Raw genomic sequence first — 20190 nt, 5'->3', positions numbered from 1 at the left:
TGAGGAAGGGTGAGGGAGGGAGGGAAATATGAGGAGCTAGCTGATACCAAGGGCTCAATTAGAAAGAAAATGTTTTGAGAATGATGATGGCAACATATGTACAAGTGTGCTTGACACAATGGATGTATGTATTGACTGTGATAAGAGCTGTAAGAGCCCCCAATAAAATGATTTTTTAATGCTCAAATAACCACAAATAGAATTGAAAATAAAATTTTCTCCATACATTGAATATTTAAAACTTGGGATACACAGAATGGATCGTAAGTCTATATCTAAAGTTTTAAATGATAAAAACTTTTAGAGGAATGCATAAGAGGAAACCACTGTTTTCTTAGGGCAAGCAAATATTTCCTAGGTAAGAAACTAAAAGCATAATCCATAAAAGAAAAGAGTAAATTAGACTTTATAATAGATGAACACTTCTACTCTTTGAAAGATAGAGTTAGGAAGATGCAAATACCAGTCACAGACTGTAAAAATGTATTTTCAAGTCACATACCTAATAAAGAACTTTTATCTGAAATCTACAAAGATTTGGTCAAAAGTTAAAAATAAGTAAACAAGAAGTCCAATTTGAATTAAGAAAAAACTAGGCAAAAAAAATTTAATTTCACCAAAGATCAAACACAAAAAGGCTAATAAGAACACATACAAAAATACTCAAGATCAAGAGTCATTAAAACCAAGCCACCACATTGGCATAAAGTTGATTCTTACACATCACAAATCTGAATATCACAAAGGAGAACTGCTCCACGGGGATATATTGGCTGCAATCTTTATGGAAGCACAGTTCCAGACTTCTTTTTTTTCCCCTGGGTATCCAATTACCATGAGATCTACATATAACCAATTACCAAGGATCTACATATAACCCCCTCCCAGGGGTCTTCAATTACCAACCTTTCACTTAGTAGTTACTCCACCCAGGGACCTTATTAGTGATGCCAAAACCAAATGTGAAAATCACTGCCATTGAGTAGGTCCCGCCTCACGATGACCATAGAAGACCGAGTCAAAATGCCCACTTTGGATTTCCGAGGCTATATTCTTTACAGGAGCAGAATGCCTCATCTTTCTCCTTCGGAGCTGCTAGTGAATTGAATCTTGCCAATCGTAACCCAATGCATAACCCACTACACTAGCAAGGCTCCTTTATTAATCATTAGGAGGACACAAACTAAAACCACAGTGGAACGCTATATATGAAGGTAACTAAAAGAGTCTTGCTGCTAGGGTGCCAGTTCACATATGCACAGGCTGATTGCAAACACATTTGATCATGTCCATGTAATCTGTTGGAGCCTTGGTGGCAGACTGTCTACCCTTTGCACCACTAACCTTAAGGTCAGCAGTTTGAAACTACTAGCCCCTGTGAGGGGGAATGACTTGGCTTTCTACTCCCCTAAAGAGTTACAGTCTCGGGAACTCACAGGGGCAGTTCTCAGTGAATTTGTTTTTATTTATCTGTTTGTTTGGTCGCTGTGGTAGTTACATAATCTGGTGTCAATTTGAGGATTAAGAATGTAGGGGTGGAGTCTAGCCTACATTCATCAGGATATAGCCAATAATGGCCTTCTCCTGAAGATTCTGGGAACTCCTGGATTTCCTCCTTGGAGGTGGGAGACACTCTCTCTCTGCTCATTCCCTGTGAGACAACCCTGTGGAGAAAACACATGGAGAGAGGCTGATGGAGTCAGACCTCTGGATCCAGAGAAGCCACGTGCCAGCAGTGAGATGCTTACAATGCCACTGGATTCACAAGACTTCCTACCCACTGGCTTGTGATCTTTCTGCATTCAGCACCATTGTTTGTGTTTCATTAGTCTGAAAAGGACTTTATAGATTGGTATCAGACATAAGGGCTGACAGTATTGGACTTACGGACTTGATCTGGACTGCGCTGGGATGTTTTCTCAATATTCAACTGCTCTTATATATAAAGTGCTTTCTTATCACTTATGGGAGTGTCTATGAATTTGTTTCTCTAGTCTACCCTGACTAACGCAGTCACTATGACTTGGAATTGACCAAATGGCAATGGAATTGTGCTTGGGAGGATGCTAAAAGTGCAATTTTAATAGGGTGTAATGGTAATAGCCTGTAATATGCTGCTGTTACCTGATTTGGTAGCTGGTAATGTGGCTTTTGTTTTTATGTCAAATCACTTGGCTGTGATTACCCATCCAAAAAGACAAATGTGACTACCTACGCAACCCCACGGCCATTTACACAAACCTCTTTTCTTTTATATTGGTTTATGTACATTAACAAATCTCAGAGATCTTTCGGAAACCCTCAATGAAAATTGTGCATCTTTTTAGAAAATAAAAGATCTTCAAGCAATGCACTGCTTATCATTGAAGTTTTACACATTATCTACTCTAGGAGTATTTCTTCTGGCTCAACAAAACATCAATGAGAAGGAGAATTGACAAAGTAGAACACCAGTCTGAGAGAAAGAGCTAGAACATCACAACTTTAATGTTACTCACGTTGAATAATCAAGTCTAAATACCCATGTTTCAATGAAAAGTTGCCCACCCAAAGTCACAGATTACTTTTTTTGCCTTATAAATTAAATATTTTTTCTTTACGAGTTAAAAGGTTACTTACCTGAATAAACAATGTGTGTTAAAATGGAGGACACCAGGACAAATATGGTTATGTGGGGACAAGTAGCCATTTCTCTTGCCTGTTGTCTTGCTTTGAAGAGGCCTGCAAACATGCTTAGGATAGTTTATTACTAATTCTCTGCACAGTTTAGCATCCCAAAACATAAGAGACTCCATTACTCTGAGATTAGCTGGTGCTAATCTCAAACACTTGGTTGTAGTGGTCTCACGCTGGCCTGATTGTGACTTTGTAGAGAAGAAAGTACCAGTACAATAGCCCTTTTTTTATTTCTGTCAGCAGCCTGTATATAATCACAATATTGGCCTCACATAGGAAGTAAATGCAGGACTCTCTATTTCAGCTATCACTAGCATTGACCCAAGAGATGTTATCTAGAAATTTAAGGATGACTCTATAATTTAGCATCTAAACTGAGATACTCTTGTCCACGAATATGGGAGCATACAGAATTACTCGGTATTCTGGTAAAATAGGCTTGATTTGAAGATTGTCATATATATTCAGAGACATGCTGTCATCCTGTCGCACAAGGGGTTGGATTCCGTGGGGTGTGATTTTCAGCTACTCCCACATTGCGGTCCTTCCTTTCCCACCTAGAGCTCTCTCCTTCAGGCTGGCCACATGAGCTGGCCTACAAAGAATGTTCTGAAAATGCAAATGCTGGTCTTCAGTCTTAAGACTTAAAGGAAGATGGGGGCTTCAAATATTTGAGGAAAATAAATAGGATTAAAAGGTAATAGAATTTTCCACAAACATTTTGAAGACTAACATATGTACTTGCCCCAAGACAAGAATCTAATCATGGATGTATATGTATAAGGGTATGTGTATGTGTATGTATATGTGTGTGTGTGTGTGTGTGTTCACTTTCACTCTTTATATCACATTTTCCCTTTAACTGATTTTTTGAAGTAAGCGAGACACTGGAAATCATAGGGATTTGGAATTAGACCTGAGTTCAAATCTAACTCCATACGTAGGAGTGTGGCCATGTGGACCACAGAAAAAATACCAACTCTGTCGGATATTGAAAGGGTTCATTTCTATGAATATAGGAAACATGGAGCTTAAATATATTAAATGAGCTATTTATTTATTTAATCAATGTCTTCTTTGTAGGGATGGAAATATTTAGACCCAGACAAAAGATAACTTCCCAAGTTCATTCTCACAAATCCCTCAAGTGCTGCCATATCTGCATCCTGTCTATTCTAGAACTTACAGACGGTGGGCAGGGATAAGAGTGAAAGTGCACTATATCCTTGGATGCAGGTTAGGAGTGAAGCTTTTCTTACTCTCATTGACCAGTAAATGAGAGAACCAGGCAGGGGCAGGGGACACCCTGTCCAAACGGAAAGCTGAAAAGACCTCTTCCCTGATTTGAAGTAGGGGCAGAGGACATGAAGAGAAGTTACCTGAACGAAGTGCTGACAAAGTAGGAGCCTGATACAGTCACCCTGGGGTCACAGCTACCCTGGCGCAGGGTCGCTGCTCCTTGAGCTTGTGGCCTGGGGCACGCGGAGACAAAAGGAATCAGAGGGAGGCTTCAGATGCCGTGTCCAGCTGAGTGATGCTTCCTTTCCCTTGGTTGCCCTTAAAGGTCAGTCTTGAATGTGATCTATGGAAATGTTCACTATGGTGCTTCATGACCCAGCAGGCAGGAACATGCCCAAAAGTTCTGTACCTGCCGAGGTTTCTGATTATGCATCATGAGAACAAGAAGTTCTGGCACTCCCTGGGGACAGCGACGACCACATGCCAGATGATCTGGGTCACTTCCTGCCAGACCTCGCTGCCTCCTGGGGGCACTCAGTCTCATCAGCTTCTCAGAAGTCGTCTTTGTTGTAGATTTTTAGAAGACTAGTTTCCCTCCAGGGCTCTAAACCTTGTTCATTCCAGTTTGATCCCGCTGTGAGTCAGCATTTCCACCCCAGCTATATCCTGAATCAGAATCCATATTTTAACAAGATCCCACAACTCATATAGATCTCCAGGTGATGCTTCAGCCTACACAGATCTTGTTAAAATGTAGATCCTTGTTCACTCTACCTGTAAGTCATCAGCAAAGGGTAAGGCTAGAATGACCTTGTTCAAATCCTGTCACTGTCACCGTTCATGGCAACTCTCAACACACAACATGTATGCAACAGAACAGCACCCAGTTTCTCTTTGCGTTACCCTCTAACCACAGTGCCCTGGGGAGTGAAAACCGTTGCGTTCGACTAATGACCCAGCAGTTGATGATTCGAAACCCATATAGTGGTGCCAGGGAAGAAAAACCTGGCAGCCCGCTTCCATTAAGACTACTTCCCCAAATCCTATAAAACAGTTCAACATAGGAGGTTGAGACAGAGCAGGAATCAAAAGGGAGTACCTGGACCTAACCAGAGGCAAGAGCCTGGCCCAGTTCACAGAGCATGCTCAGAGCGTCCTGATGCCATCTCACCTCAAGGACCGCATTTCCCAAAACTGCTCGCTTTCCCAACAGCATCCAGTGAGGAGACAGAGCATGATCAGATGAAAGGGCCCAAGAATCTTGAGTGTTTAGGGGCATTGGAAAGTTTGATACTTGTCCTGGGGACCATGGAAGGTTTTGGGGGCCTTGCTGGCTAGGTGATATTTTCTCCCGCCTACTAACGTCTATTAAAATTCTCATGTGTTGACCTAGGTCTGCGAGAGTCCAGCTTTTTCTTATTAAGACAAGACCTTAATTAATGCCAATAACAGGGCACATTGTGAATTCACTCTCCGTGGGGTGGTTTGGTTCGGTTCTCTTTAAAACTCTTCTCTGCACTGCACCTCAGCATAGGCAAGCTCCAACTTCACCACGACCTGAAAATTTCCTGACTCAATGTTGGAAACTTCCCTCAAGTTGCTCTCGTTTGCCATTTTGCATTTTCTTGCCTCCTGAGTCTCAGAACTTGCAATGTTACTGAACCGCTTTACATGATCTTCTTCTGTTGACTCCTGGTACTTCTGTTCTCTTTTCTTTTCAAGTTGGACAACTAGCCCTTGTTTGTTGAGATGGAAAAAAATCCCATACGATGAAGCCCACATTCCTGATCTCATCACCCTTCAATCCTGCCCTCTGACCCCTAGACCCAACCCAACCCTCAGCCGTGGAGGGGATTCCAATCACAGCGACCCTACAAGACAGAACAGAACCACCCACCTTGTGATTGGCAGCCCAAAGCTTCATCCACATCATCAGGCTCCTTAAAAAACTCAAACCCACAGCTATCAAGTAAATTTAAAACAGATTAGGAAAGAGGCTAGATAATTCCAATGCCATTTTCCAAGTTAAGATAACTGAAGAAATTCCCCAATCCAGCTCAATCATACCTGACATCCAAGACACTGTTTTGGTTTTGGTTTTGGTTTTGGGGGAGGGAGCTTTATTTAGACAGACTGAGATGATAGCTGGTAGCTGTTGCAGCAGTTAACATTTGAACCCGTGGCCTATAACAGTAGCCTGCATCATTTTCAATTTTCTCCCCTTGACCGCCCACCTCCCCCAGCCCACACAAGAATAATGTGTTCTTCTCCCCGATAAGGAAAGTATGTTTTAGTTCCACACCTCACTCTGCATCTATTTCTTTCTCAACAGTTTTACTGGCACATAATTTACATATCATAGAATTGAATAGTTCAATCATTCGAACATAACAAAGGGGGATTGTACAATCACTACCACATCACTCCTAGAGCATTTCCTACCCCCATCTATTTTTACCAGCTTAAACTTGTCATAGAAGTAGATGCAGACTAGACACCCATGACCCGGAGTTGAACCCAAGAGGAAAAACACTTATAGGACTTAAACCTGAAGAACGAGCTGCCAGGTGCATGCATGCCATCCCATAAGAAGTGACGATAGCCCACCCAGAATCCTTTGCTCCTGACTATTTTTGAACGCCTCCTGTATGTGCACCCAGTAACCATAACTCCACCCAGGTAGACCCGATTCCTGGAATTCACTACCTCTGTTCATTATCAACAATGTTCTTCCCATCAAAGTTCACCTTGTTCAAAGAGACCTAGGTCTGTGTTGCCTTAAGGGTTCTGCCATGTCTCCCCTGGCTAGGAACTTCATGAACCTTTTTGCTTGCATGATAAGCTTGGCTCGGTAACAGCATCATAAACGAAGAGAAGATAGAAGTTGTCCAGGATTACATCTTTCTTTGGTCCACAATCAATGCTTATAGAAGCAGCCGTCAAGAGATCAAACAATGTGTTGCTTTGGATAAATCTACACAAAATCTCTTCAGTGTTGAAAAGCAAGGAGGTAACTTTGAAGACTAAGGTGCACCTTGGTCCTAAATCTCACTTTCTGTCCCCAATTCAGAGCAAGTTGCCAGCCACAGGATACCAAAACCAAACTCACTGCACTAACGTCAATTCGTACAGAACCTACTCTGTAGGGTTTTGAAGCTATGAATCTTTATGGGAGCAGATAGCCTGATCTTTCTCCCATGGCACAGCTGGTAGATTTGAACCACTGACCTTGTGGTTAACAGTCCAATGTTTATCCAATAGTAGCACCAGGCTCCTTTAGCTACATTACAGATATTCAGTAAATATGTCTGGAAGGAAGGCAAGGAAAGACTCTGCCCATGGCTTATGTTTTCATTGAGTTCTTGTGACATTGTATAGAGACAATGGGTAGAAGAATTTACCTTACTGGTACTTTGATTAGAATAACATAAATTTGGACAACAAAGTGCTTGAATTAAATAGTATTTTCAATTTTGAATATGATGTTTCTTCTTTTTGACTTTCGGCGGAAATTTCTTAATTTCCTCATATGTAGATATTTGTAAGTTTCTAGATACAAAGCTAATTTTGTTGCTTTGCTCCAATCCTTCATTGTCCCTTCATGGCTTCTATTGTGGGGCTATTATTTTTGGTCAAAATTGGATATGAAGAAATATTTTAAATAACTGAAATGAACATGTTCATAAACTTCCAAATTCTATTCATGGTGGACAGCAAATAAGTTAGGGGCCTGTGGGTTAGTGGGGAAACAAATACTTGCATGTGACATCAATGATTTTTTATAATTGTTTTCCAATGGGAATAGTTTTAGTCTTTGGCTATTCTGAATAAAACTGCTATGACCATGTGTTTACAAGTCATTGTATGTACATGTTCTTTTATTTTTATTAATCAAAGTAGGACTTCAGTGGACGGTTCATATGATAGATGTATGTTAAACTGATTAAGAGCATTTGGAATGGTTTTCCACACTGGCTGTATTAGTTTACATTTCCACCAAGAATATCTGTGTATCTAATTCCTCCGCACCCTCACTAATACTTGTTAGGTGCTGCCTTCAAGTTACATTAATGAAATTAATTTTATAATCATGAATACTGTACGATTTTATTCATATGTATTTTTCTCTGAATTTTATAGTAATAATGACAAAGAAATTTGAAATGCTAGTGAAAGATAATACATGCAAGTAAAAAAGGAGACTGCCTCAGAATGATGGGGTTAAAGAGCTTTATTTTTTTCATTTTCTTTTTTATATTATCTCTTTTAGTAAAGAATAGGTATCTGTGATAGCCAGGTTTTGTGTCATCTTGACCATGGCAGGATTCTCAGTATTTTGGCAGTAACCTCCATGTTACACACTATGCAGAAGTCACCTCCAGCCCTGATTCAATTGGAAGGAAATTTCATTTAGCTAGGGCCTACTTTTTACATACCTCAATGCTGTGGTGAGCTTCTTTGTTTCTTGCTAGATCTGGATCCTACATCTGGCTCACTGATCTCTTTTTTTAATTGGGAGCTCTTATAGATATCATAATAATCTATAATTTAATTAGATCAAGCATAGTTGTACAGTTGCTGCCACCATTATTTTTAAAACATTTTCTTTCTTCTTAAACTCTTTGATATCAGCTCCTCTTTTCCCCTCCCTCCCCCATGCCCCCCCAAGAACCCTTATTATTATATTATATGTTATCATTATCACCATATCTTATGCCATCCAATGTATCTGGTCTGCAATTCTGTTATTTGTTCCCCTTGCATTGTTTGTAGACTTGAGTAAACCATTTGCCATATTGCCTGCCAACTCTGGGAACCATTTTCAGCCTGCCATGCCACCTGCCAACCTTGTCGTTGGGCTCTGCAGCCACAAGTCAGGTTTTATGGTAAAGATTTTTGTGCCAATGTAGCACCTGTAAGAAATGTAGGTGGAGTCTAGTCTATCAATCAGGTTGCAGCCTGATAACATTTACATGGGGTGTGGCTAGGTATAAGAAGAAGCTGGCCACCCGTTTTTTCTTCCCTTCTCGTCTAGACCCAGTGTGCTGCCTGATCTGACTGCTCTGTATCACAGTAATGTGCCATCAGGTCCCATAGCCAGGCCTCACAACGCTGTATGGCCTGTCTCCTTGGTGATATGAGGTGGCTGGCCAAGTGGCACAGAGTGATGCTGAGATGCAGCCAGCCCTCCCACAACTAAAAAGGAGGCTCTGTCTGGTGGGCTCTTTGAGTTTTGGAGGCAACATATTCTTCACTTGGGTGGGCTACTCTAGCTTATTTATCAAGTGACTTGAAAAGTGACCAGCTTTGAGTGGGGCGCAGAGCAAGAGGCAGCTTGCAGTGATGCTGGCAGACAGAGACACAGTTTGCAGTCTTTGGCAGGCCCCTAACTTTGAACCACAGTGCAGACCCTTGGGTTTTGGAGCAAAACTCTGTCCTGGTCTGCAGGCACTCCACCCCTTTTGAAATACCGTGTTGGGCCTGTTACTGAGCTTTAGTACAGACTGAAGTCCTCACAATGAACCACGTGGCCTCAGCTGACGTCATGAACTGGATGTTGTCTGACCCACAGAGTTATAAAGTTGGACACACCCAACACTGCTCCATCACTCAATGGAAGTGGTATGTAAAGAGTGGGCTAGAGCTAGACCTGAAGGGAAAAGTAAGTGCGTGACGGGACCCAAACGCCTGTGGTCTCCTGTACTGTCACAGTACGGTCTTTCTCCCAATGTGCACCTTGGGGGGCGTTTCTTATGACGAGTTGACTGAATAAAAGAAAACTCATGTTTGGATGACTGATGGTTCTGTAAAATATGCAGGTCCCACTTAATTGTGGCAAGCAACAGTACTACAGCACCTTTCCGGGACCTCTGTGAAGGACAGTGGTGAAGGAAATCCTCCCAAAGGACAGAACTCTGAATGGCACACCGAGTCATTCCGTTTACTTGGTAAGAGACATGGCCAAATGTGTGACGGTCTCCTGATTCATGGTCACTGGTTTGAATGGCCAGGAACTTGGAAAGAGCAAGATTGGCAAAATGTTAACAAGGGATGGGTAGGGAAGAGGTGTGTAGGTAGATCTCTCTACATGGGCCAAGAAAGTTAAGATTATTTGTGTCTTGATGAGAATCTCATCAAAGGGTCACCCCAGCAGAGCAGGATTTTAACAAGCAAGTGGCTAGGATGACACATTCTGTGGCTACTAGTCATCCTTTTTCTACAGTGACTCCTGTCATTGCTTCCCAGCTCATCAGCCTCCAGAGCTACATGAGTCTGTAGAACCCTCAGCTTAATATCTGACCCATGGACTTGACCTAGACTGAACTTAACCACTTCTACATTTTTGTGAGTCAATTTCTTGATACAACTCTCTCTGTCTCTATCTCCCTGCCTCTCTCTCTCTGTATATATATACATACATATACATATATACATATACATACATACATACATATATACGTGCATATATATGTATATATATACACGTATATATGTATGTATGTATGTGGAGCCCTGGTGATATAGTGGTTACGCATTGGGATACAATCCCCATGGTCAGCAGTTGGAAGCCACCAGCAGCTCTGCAGGAGAGAAACCAGGCTTTCTACTCCCAGTCTCAGAAACCCACAGAAGGATTGCTAGGAGTCAGCATTGATTCGATGGCAGTGAGGTTGGAATTTGAAAAACTATCTATATGTATATATATGTATGTATATATGTATATATGTATATATATACATATATATATATATATATATATCCACTGATTTTGTTTCTCTTTAGAACTCATCCCAACACAGTAAACCAGTAAACAGTATTTAAGAGTCTAAAGTAAACAAAAAATTAATATGAAAATAGCAGCAGAAATCTTAAAGTGCTTTACTGTTAAAATTATTCTACTTTTCCTGACTTAATTTTTCCCAGAAGTTATTTTTTTATGATTCTTCTTTTTAATTTTTTTGACTCTTACAACTCTTGTCACAATCCATACATCGCTTGCATCAGGCACATTTGTACATATGTTGCCTTCATTCTTTTCTAGACGTTTACTTTCTATTGAGCCCTTGGGATCAGCTCCTCTTTTTCTCACCCTCCTGCTCCCCCCTCTCCATAACCCCTTGATAGATAGTACATTGTTCTTGTTTTCATCTCTCACACTGACCACTGTCTCTCTTCCCCTTTGTTTTCTGCTGTTCTTCCCCCTGGAGAGGGGTGTGTGGTTATGTGTCGATCATTGCGATTGGTTCCCCCTTTCTCCCTTACTCTCCCCCTCTTCCCCCTACCCTTCTGACATCACTATTGGCACTCCTGTTGCCGGAATCTTTTTGTCGTGAGCTCCCATCTCTTATCTATACCTGTGTACATGTTCCAGTCTAGTCTGAATTGAGAAGCAGCACTGGGGTCATGGTAGTGGGGGGGTGAGGAAGCCTAGTGTGTTTCATTGATGCTTTCCTGCACCCTGGTTGACTCATCCCTTCTCTGAGGCCCCTCTGTGGGGATATTGTTCCATTGTCTATGGATGGGCTTTGAAACTCTGCTCCACACCCCCTCATTCTCAAAAATATGTTTTTGTTTGTTTGTTATGTGTATCTCCTGATGCCTATTACCCAGTCCCTATGAATCCTCATGATCACACCGGTGGTGTGCTTCTTTCATGTGGACTTGTTGCTTCTCTGCTGAATGGTGGCTTGTGTAACTCCAAGCATTTAAGACCCCAAATGCTATATCTTTTAATAGCCAGGCACCATCCACCTTCTTCACCGCATTTGCTTATGCACCTGTTTTGTCTTCAGTGATTGTGTCGGGAGGGTAAACATCTCAGACTGCAGATGTGTTACAACAAAGTGTTCTTGTATTGAAGGAGATTATGAGTAGAGGCCTGAAGTACATCTCCTACCTCAGTGTATTGCCATAAATATATGTACATAGGCCAATGCCTCTATTTTTGTGGATTAATGTATTTACGTATGTACACCACTATGCTTATACCTTGATCCATTGCTTTGCTTCCTATGTCCTTCCTCTGTTTCCTTTCACTTCCTCCTGCCCCACCACCACATTCCCTTTATTTCTGCCTCTTGATACCTTCTATTAGCTAGTTTGCTAAGCAGCGGGACCAAAGGTCCTGGGGAGACCTGGGGGGTGAGAGTGGTGGGGGAAGGGGGAGGTGAGCAGGCAGTGCCATGGACACAGGGGTGGCGGTGTCAGAGAAACAGAAGTTATTTTTTATAACCAAGTATGCTTTTCAGATTGAGGACTTATACAGTTATTGGTCTTTTAAGCTCCAGAGAAGAGAGATACCTAGAAACTATCTAAAGACAGAAGTGTGATCTTGGTGCACAGCCATTTATTCCATAACACTGTTTACACCAGTTGTAGACTTGCAGACCTGGCTTTTCTGAACCATTTTACTGTTTGTATTGTTTTGTTTGCTACACAAGTCTAGTTTTTGTTTAAAAAAATATATAGAGGTGGTGATTGAATTCTTTGATCTCTAGGAGGTCTTTTTTCAACCATTTGAAGTGGAAGCAGCCCTGTGCTTCCATGGCCCCTCCATCGCTTCTCAGAAGTATTCCCTAGACCAGCGATTCTCAACCTGTGGGTCGTGACCCCTTTGGGGGTCGAATGCCCCTTTCACTGGGGTTGTCCGATTTATAATAGTAGAAAAATTAGTTATTAAGTAGCAACAAAAATAATTTTATGGTTGGGGTCACCACAGGGTCACAGCATTAGGAAGGTTGAAAACCACTGCCCTAGATGGTGCCTGTCTTCTGTTAGCCCAACAAATGTTTGCAACCAAGTCACGGGTTTGGTGTATTTTCTTCCTAGAGAAATCTAGTAGTCAGCAGTATGCTGGGGGAAAGTTTTTCCAAGATACATTTCCTTCATTTTTATAATTTTCTACAACATTAAATTCTATTTTCATTTTGAAAGCTTGTTTTCAAGGATGTCTCTTTTATACATTCTTTATTGTAGGCAAACAAAGCAAACAGCCCTGAAAACAGAAGCCAAATTAACACACACACACACACACAACCCCACAAGTTCAAAACCAATGTAGTTTTATTAGGATTTTTCTCAAAATTCATAACCACTTTCCCACAGGAAATCTTCAAGCTCAACTTTATATTATCTTTCCTTTATATTTCTTATCAGATTAACCACATGTGTAGCTATTTATAAAGAGGTATATACATAATTAAATTCATTTTTGGATGTTCCTGAAAACCATATGCATTATATGTATGAACAATTCTATTTTCTTCAAACCATCAGTAAATTTATATACATTATTTATTAACCATTTTATAACTGTTTAGATAATATGATTTATTAATGAGCATCATATTAATATAACAAATTACCATACAGATCTGCTCTGATAAAAGCATATCCTGCTAATTAAGAGAAATTGATTATCTTTGGGTAACATTTTATACATTAGTACATATTGCAAAGATTTTATTTATAATTTGTGCATCTAAATGCATAAATAGTATTGGTAATATAACCTTCTGATAAATTTCCTTCTCTAAATATATTTTATTGATAACAATTTAATGATTACAAAGATAAATATGTTTAAATTAGCCTCACTATTGTGCTTTAAAATACTGTTTTCTTTTTTTGCTTCTGTTTTTGTTTTGCTTTCATTTTGCTTGTTTGTTGTTGTTGCTGTTGTTTTTTAATTGTTCTAAAACATACAGTCAAGGAGCTACCTTTTGTGGGAGAATTCATAATTTATAATGAGATATCCAAAATAAGTTTGCTGCATGTTTGTTTGTTTTGTAAAGTTAACTTTCTGGGAATTTGTCTTTGACACTCATATTTGTCTTCTGCTTTATTATTATGAAAATTCAGATGTAAAAGATTGTTCACTATAGAATCCTTCAAACTTTTAATATACTAGAAGATGCTTCAGTTCAGAAATAGAGGGGACTGAATAATACTGTATATGTTTTTTAAACAATGAAGGAAACAGCATGCATTTGTGGAGAAGGAACATCGGCATGAATAAGATGGTTTTGGATGTTGGCCATTTCTAAATATTCTCTAAGCTAGAGGTTATTATGTGGCATTTTGCTTTAGATTGCATGCTAGTTGCTTGAGCAATTTTTGAATAACAGATCATATGACAAGGTTTTGAATTTTTTTAAAAAGCACAAGCTTAAATATAAACTGAAGGGTTAACTCACTTCTGTCATATTTTATACTTTTGAAAAGACTGTATCTGAAAATTATTTAAAAATGAACTGACCTCTGTCATGCATTCACAGCTATTATGAAATGACAAGGCTGCAGCCTTTTTTCTGAGGAAATCACACACCAGAAAATGAGCTTTCTCTGTAACTAAATGAGTACAGAATATCAGATTGTAAAATTATAAACTGACTTGATTTTTTTAGCATATCTGTCAAATATATTATCTTGCTGCTGCCCCATAGTTCTCTACTTGAATATGTAATTTTAATTTTAATTTAATTTTCTACTTTTCTAAATTGAAGAAATTGATATCCAAGGAAGACAATGTTTAACCGACTCATTGAAATGTGAAGCTAATAAATCAAGACTGTGAAAGTTCCCAATCTAATTACTATGTCCTGACAGTTATCAATTAACACTCACCTGACATACGTTAGGAGTGAAAATCAACAAATTTCAGGTCTGAAAGATTCTAATGGATTTAACTGAAAATATAGAATCTTATCTCTGAACATGGGAAACAATTTAGTTCAAGCATTCTCAACTATAGAAATGGGGAGAAATACTGTATATACTCGAGTATAAGCTGACCTGAATATCAACCAAGGCACCTAATTTTACCACAAACACTGCATGAAAATGTGCTGAAAACTTGGCTTATACATGAGTATATACGGTAGCCTTTTCAAACATGGCAGCCATCAAATCCATTAGACTCTTTCTCTTATAATACAAGAAAAAAATCCCAAGTGATAGAATGTAAAGGCTATTTGCTCTGTTCTTCATCATCTCTTATAATTCAGACAGAGAAAAAATAGAATCGATGCTTTGGGACTGTGGTGCTAGAGGAGAACATGGCAAGCACCGTGGACTGCCTGAAGGACAAACGAGTCTGTCATGGACCGAGTATGGCAAGAGGGCTCCTTTGAGGCCAGAGGGGCAAGACTTTGTCTCACATACTTTGGACATGCTGTCCGGAAGGACAGCATGCTTGGTTAAATAGAGGGGCATGGAACGACAGGAAGGCCTTCAACGTGATGGATTCACTCACTGGCTGAAACAATGGAGTCGAACATAACAAGGATTTTAAGGATAACACCAGACCCATCCTGAAGGCCTCTGCTTTTGATCTTCATCCACAAATGTTTCAGGTCCTCACTTTCGGCAAGCAATGAGCATCATCCATATATGGTAAGTTGTAAATAAGCCTTCTCCAATTCCTGATGCTGCATTCTTCTTCAAATAAGCCAACTTCTCTAATGAGTTGTTCCACATACATCTTAACTAAGTACGTAGAGAGAATACAACTTTGATGAACACCTTTTCAGAGTTGAAGCCATGCAGTGTTCCCTTGACCTGTCTGCACAAATGCCTCTTGATCCATGTACTAGTTCTACATGAGCACAATGAAATACTCTGGATCTCTCATTCTTCCATCTCATTTCTTGCAAGGGTATCCATAGTTTGTTATGATCCTCACAGCCAAAGGCCATGGCATAGTCAATAAATCACAAGTAAGCATCTTTATGGTATTCACTGCTTTTAGCCAAGATTCACCTGACATCAACAATGATATACCTTGTCCTAAGTCGTCTACTGAATCTGGCCTGAACGTCTGGTAGCTCCCTGTCAGTGTACTGCTATAACTGTTTTTGGATGATCTTCAGCAATATTTGCCTTACTTGGATATTTATAATATCATTTAACCATTCTGCTGGATCACCTTTCTTTGGAATGGGTGCAAATATGGATCTCATCCTGTCATTTGTCCAAATAGGTGTCTCCAACATTTCCTGACACACAAGAGTCTGTGCTTCTAGTGTTTCATCAGTGTGTTGAAATGTGTCAACTGATGTTTCATCTATTTCTGGACCCTTGGTTTTGGCTATGCTTTCAGTTCAGCTTGAACAGTAACAATGATGCTTGCTCATGTGCTACCTCCTGAAATGGGGACAGTTCAACTATTTCTATTTAAAACGGTGACTCTGTATTCTTTGCATGTTCTTTTGATGCTTCCTATACAATTAAATATTGTGTCTATAGCATCTTTCAATATTGCAAGTTGAAACTTGATTTTTCTCTTTAGTTCTTTTAGTTTCAGATATCCTAAGCATGTTTTTCCCTTTTGATTTTCTTTCTTTCTTTATTAAATACTTTGGGGGGTGGGGGCTCTTACAGCTCTTATCACAATCCATATATTCATCCATTGTGTCAAGCACATTTGTACATATGTTGCCATCATCATTTTCAAAGCATTTTTTTCTACTTGAGCCCATTATATCAGCTCCTCATTTTTTCTCTCCCTTCAGCCCCTACCCTCCCTCTGTCATGAACCCTTGATAAAGAGACGAGCCAGTCAGGGTGCAGTATAGCATCGATGAAACATACACCTTTCCTCTAGTTCTTTAATGACCCACCCCCCCATCCCACCCCACTATCATGACCTCAATTACCTTACAAATCTGACTAGACTGGAACAGGTACACTGTTACAGATAAGAGCCCAAAACACAGGGAATCCAGGACAGATAAAACCCTCAGGACCAATAATAAGAATAGAGATGCGAGGAGGATAAGGGGAAGGGGGGGGGGGAGAAATGAGGATTCGACCAAGGATTAACATATAGCCCCTTCCCAGGGGGATGAACAACAGAAAAGTGGGTGAAGGCAGACAGAGGATGCTGTAAGATATGAAAATAATAATACCTTTAGGCTTCTAATTCTAGGTTCTTGCACATTTTACTATAATATTCGGCTTTGTCTTCTCAAGCTGCCCTTTGAATTTGCTCTTTAGCTCCTTGACTTCATTCTCTCTTCCATTTGCTGTAGCTGCTCTGTAATTGAGAACAAGTTTCGGAGCCTCTTCTCACATCCACTTTCATCTCTTCTTTCTTTCCTGCCTTTTAGTGGCCTTTTCCTTTCTACAGGAATCAGGTTCTTGACGTCCCCCCACAGCTCATGAGATCTTCTGTCAACAGTGTTCAACGTAGCCAATCTGTTCTTGAGATGTTAACAAATTTCAGGTGGGATAGACTCAAGATTGTATTTTGGCTCTTATGAATTGTTTTAATTTTCTTCAGCATCAACCTGAATTTACATACGAGCCATTAATGCTCTGTTCCACAGAAAGCCTGTGCCCTTATTTAGCTGCTAATTTTGAGCTTCTCCATATTTTCCCACAGATATAGTCAATTTTATTTCTGTGAAAGCCAGCTGGAAAATTCCATGTATTAGAAGTCATTTGATTTTTTGAAAAAATGTATTTGCTATGAACAAGTTGTTGGTCTTGCAAAATCCTATCATCTGATCTGTTGCTTGATTTATATCACTAAGATCAAAATGGCCAATACCAGTCCATTTTAGCTCACTAATGCCCAGTATATCCATCTTTATGCATTTCATTTCATTTTTGACCAATTCCAATTTTCCTAGATTCACACTTTGCACATTCCAAGGTTTTGTCATTAGCAGATTTTTGCAGCTATTTCTGCTTCCTTTGAGTAGTGACCCATCAGCAAATGAAGGGTCCCCTCCAACAGGCTGTACCCCACACCACCCCAAGAATGAGCTCCTCTCAGTCACACTTTTAGTGCCCTTGGAGCAGAGGGGATTAATCTGGGTACTGCCTCCAACGACCAGGTGAGTTCCAAGGACATCTGTGTGTGTCTGTGTGTGTGTGTGTGTGTGTGTGTAACAGAATACTAAATTTACACAGACTTTTAAATCGTTTACATAGACACCAACAGAGAGGTCTGTGGTACTTATTTTTCTGACAAATAATTTTTGAAGAAACATTAAATTGAAGACTAGAGTTTTTAAATTCCCAGGAAGTTCTTTATGCACAATACTTGGAAATACTTTCCATTTTATATCATTAGACAAATAAGAAATGGAGAAGCTTTAGCTGATTCATATACGGGCACAACTTTCAAAGTAATCAGAAAAAGGAAACTTACTTTAATAAACTATTTAACAAATTTGTCATAAATTGATAGCCCTGAAAAGAATGGGAATTTTAGAACACGTTTTGTGCTCATGTGGAACTTGTGCATGGAGCAAGAGGCAGTGGTGAGAACAAAGCAAGGGAATATTGCATGGTTTAAGAATTAGGAAACCTATGTGTCAGGGTTGTGTCCTCTCACCATATAGATTCAATATCTATGCTGACCCAAATCCTCACAAAAGGACCAGTAGGTAACATCAAGATAAATGGAGAAAAGATAGAAGATGTCAAGGATTTCATCGTGCTTGCTTCTGCAATCAATGATCATGGAAGTAACAGTCGAGATCAAACGCAGCATTGCATTGGGTAAACATGCTGCACAAGACCTCTGTAGAGTGTTGAAAATCAGGGAGGTTTCTTTGAGGACTACAGTACACCCGACCCAACCCAAGATATTTTCAGTCACCTCTTGTGCATGTGAATGTTGGACATTGAATAAGGCAGACTGATGAAGAATCAATATATTTGAATTTTGCTCCTGGCAAGAGAAGATTGAAAATACGTTAGACTGCCAAAGGATAAAGAAATGTGTTTTGAAAGCAGTGTAGCTACAGTGTTCATTGCAGGCAAGGATGGCAAGATCTCATCTTACATACTTTGGACATGTTATCAGGAGAGACCAGTCCCTATAGAAGGACATCATAGATGTCCTTACTATAGTAGATGGGCCGCAAAAGAGAGAAACACCTTCTATAGGATGGATTGACACAGTGACTGTAACAAATGGGCAAGGCAGTGTTTCGTTCTGTTGTACCTGGGGTCTCTATGGGTCAGATATGATTTGATGGGATCTAGCAACAACACAAAACATTGAAAAATGTCTTGTACAATACTACTTGTATCAAGCTCAGAATAAAAGTGAGGGATGATCACTTTAAGAGGATTCTCCCTACGGGCTGCTCTTGTGATTAGGTAAAGGAAGAGAGACACTAGTGACCAAAGCAGTCTTCAGTTGTTTCCGGTTACTTGGTACACAAGAGTTGCACCCAAAGACATCAACCCCTCAGGCATATCTTAGAGCTTAACTTCTGAGCAACTTGCTTGTGAAGGCTGTGGACGGCAGTGAAAAGTGAACATCCATTATGAGAGTCCCCACTTGGATTAATCCTCCCTGAATGCTTTCTTACCATTGGCCAAGGGTATGAACACGATTGCCCTCAGGAAGAGTGCACTGGGAAGTGAATTCCCTGGGCTCCCTTTCCAGCCTCTCCAGGGAGGGGTGGCCTCCCTTAGGGGCTTACCTCATTATGTCCTTGATGGAAATTGAAGTCCTGAGGCATGGCACCTGTCAATTGTGCCCTGGCTGCTGTGAGCACAAAACAGCCTGAACAGCACGCTGGACGGTCTGTGCCACAGTTGGCGCCTGACCTTGTTTCAGTTAGCTACTGATATTGAACTTCTCCATGGGTTCTTTCCACAGATGGCGTCAATGTGATTTATGTGTATTCCGTCTCTAGAAAGTCATGTCTACAGTCGCCTTTTGTGGTGTTAAAAGCAGGTATTTGCAACGAAGAGCTTATTGGTCTTTCAGTTCTATCATGATGATCCCCAGTGTCATTTCTGTCACCAACACCATTTTTCCCAACTATTGTTCTTTCCTTGTGTTTCCAACTTTTGCATTCCAATCACAAATAAACATTAATGCATCTTGATTGCATGGTAGATCCATTTCAAACTGAAGATGTTGGTAGAATTCTTTAATCTCTGTGTCACTAGCTTTAGTGGTTATTACATTATTTTGAGTATAGTTGTTGACAAGATTTCCATATATATGGATAGATATTATCCTATCAAAGACAACATTATACTTCAAAACATATCTTAAAGCGTCATTTTTTTATGATGAATGTAATGCCGTTTCTTTTGAATCTGTCATTCCCTGTATAGTAAGCCATATGGTTGACTAGATCAAAATCACCAATATCAGTCCATTTCTACTCACGAAGGCCTAGAATATTGATCTTTTTAAAAAAAACATTTTATTAGGGGCTCATACAACTGTTATCGCAATCCATACACACATCAATTGTGTAAAGCGCATTTGTACATCATTCTCAAAACATTTTCTCT

Source organism: Echinops telfairi, unplaced genomic scaffold (genome assembly GCF_000313985.2).
Source record: "Echinops telfairi isolate 266 unplaced genomic scaffold, ASM31398v2 ScPeMD7_7469;HRSCAF=8507_0, whole genome shotgun sequence".
NCBI lineage: Eukaryota > Metazoa > Chordata > Mammalia > Afrosoricida > Tenrecidae > Echinops > Echinops telfairi.
Note: the sequence above shows the minus strand (reverse complement) of the source record.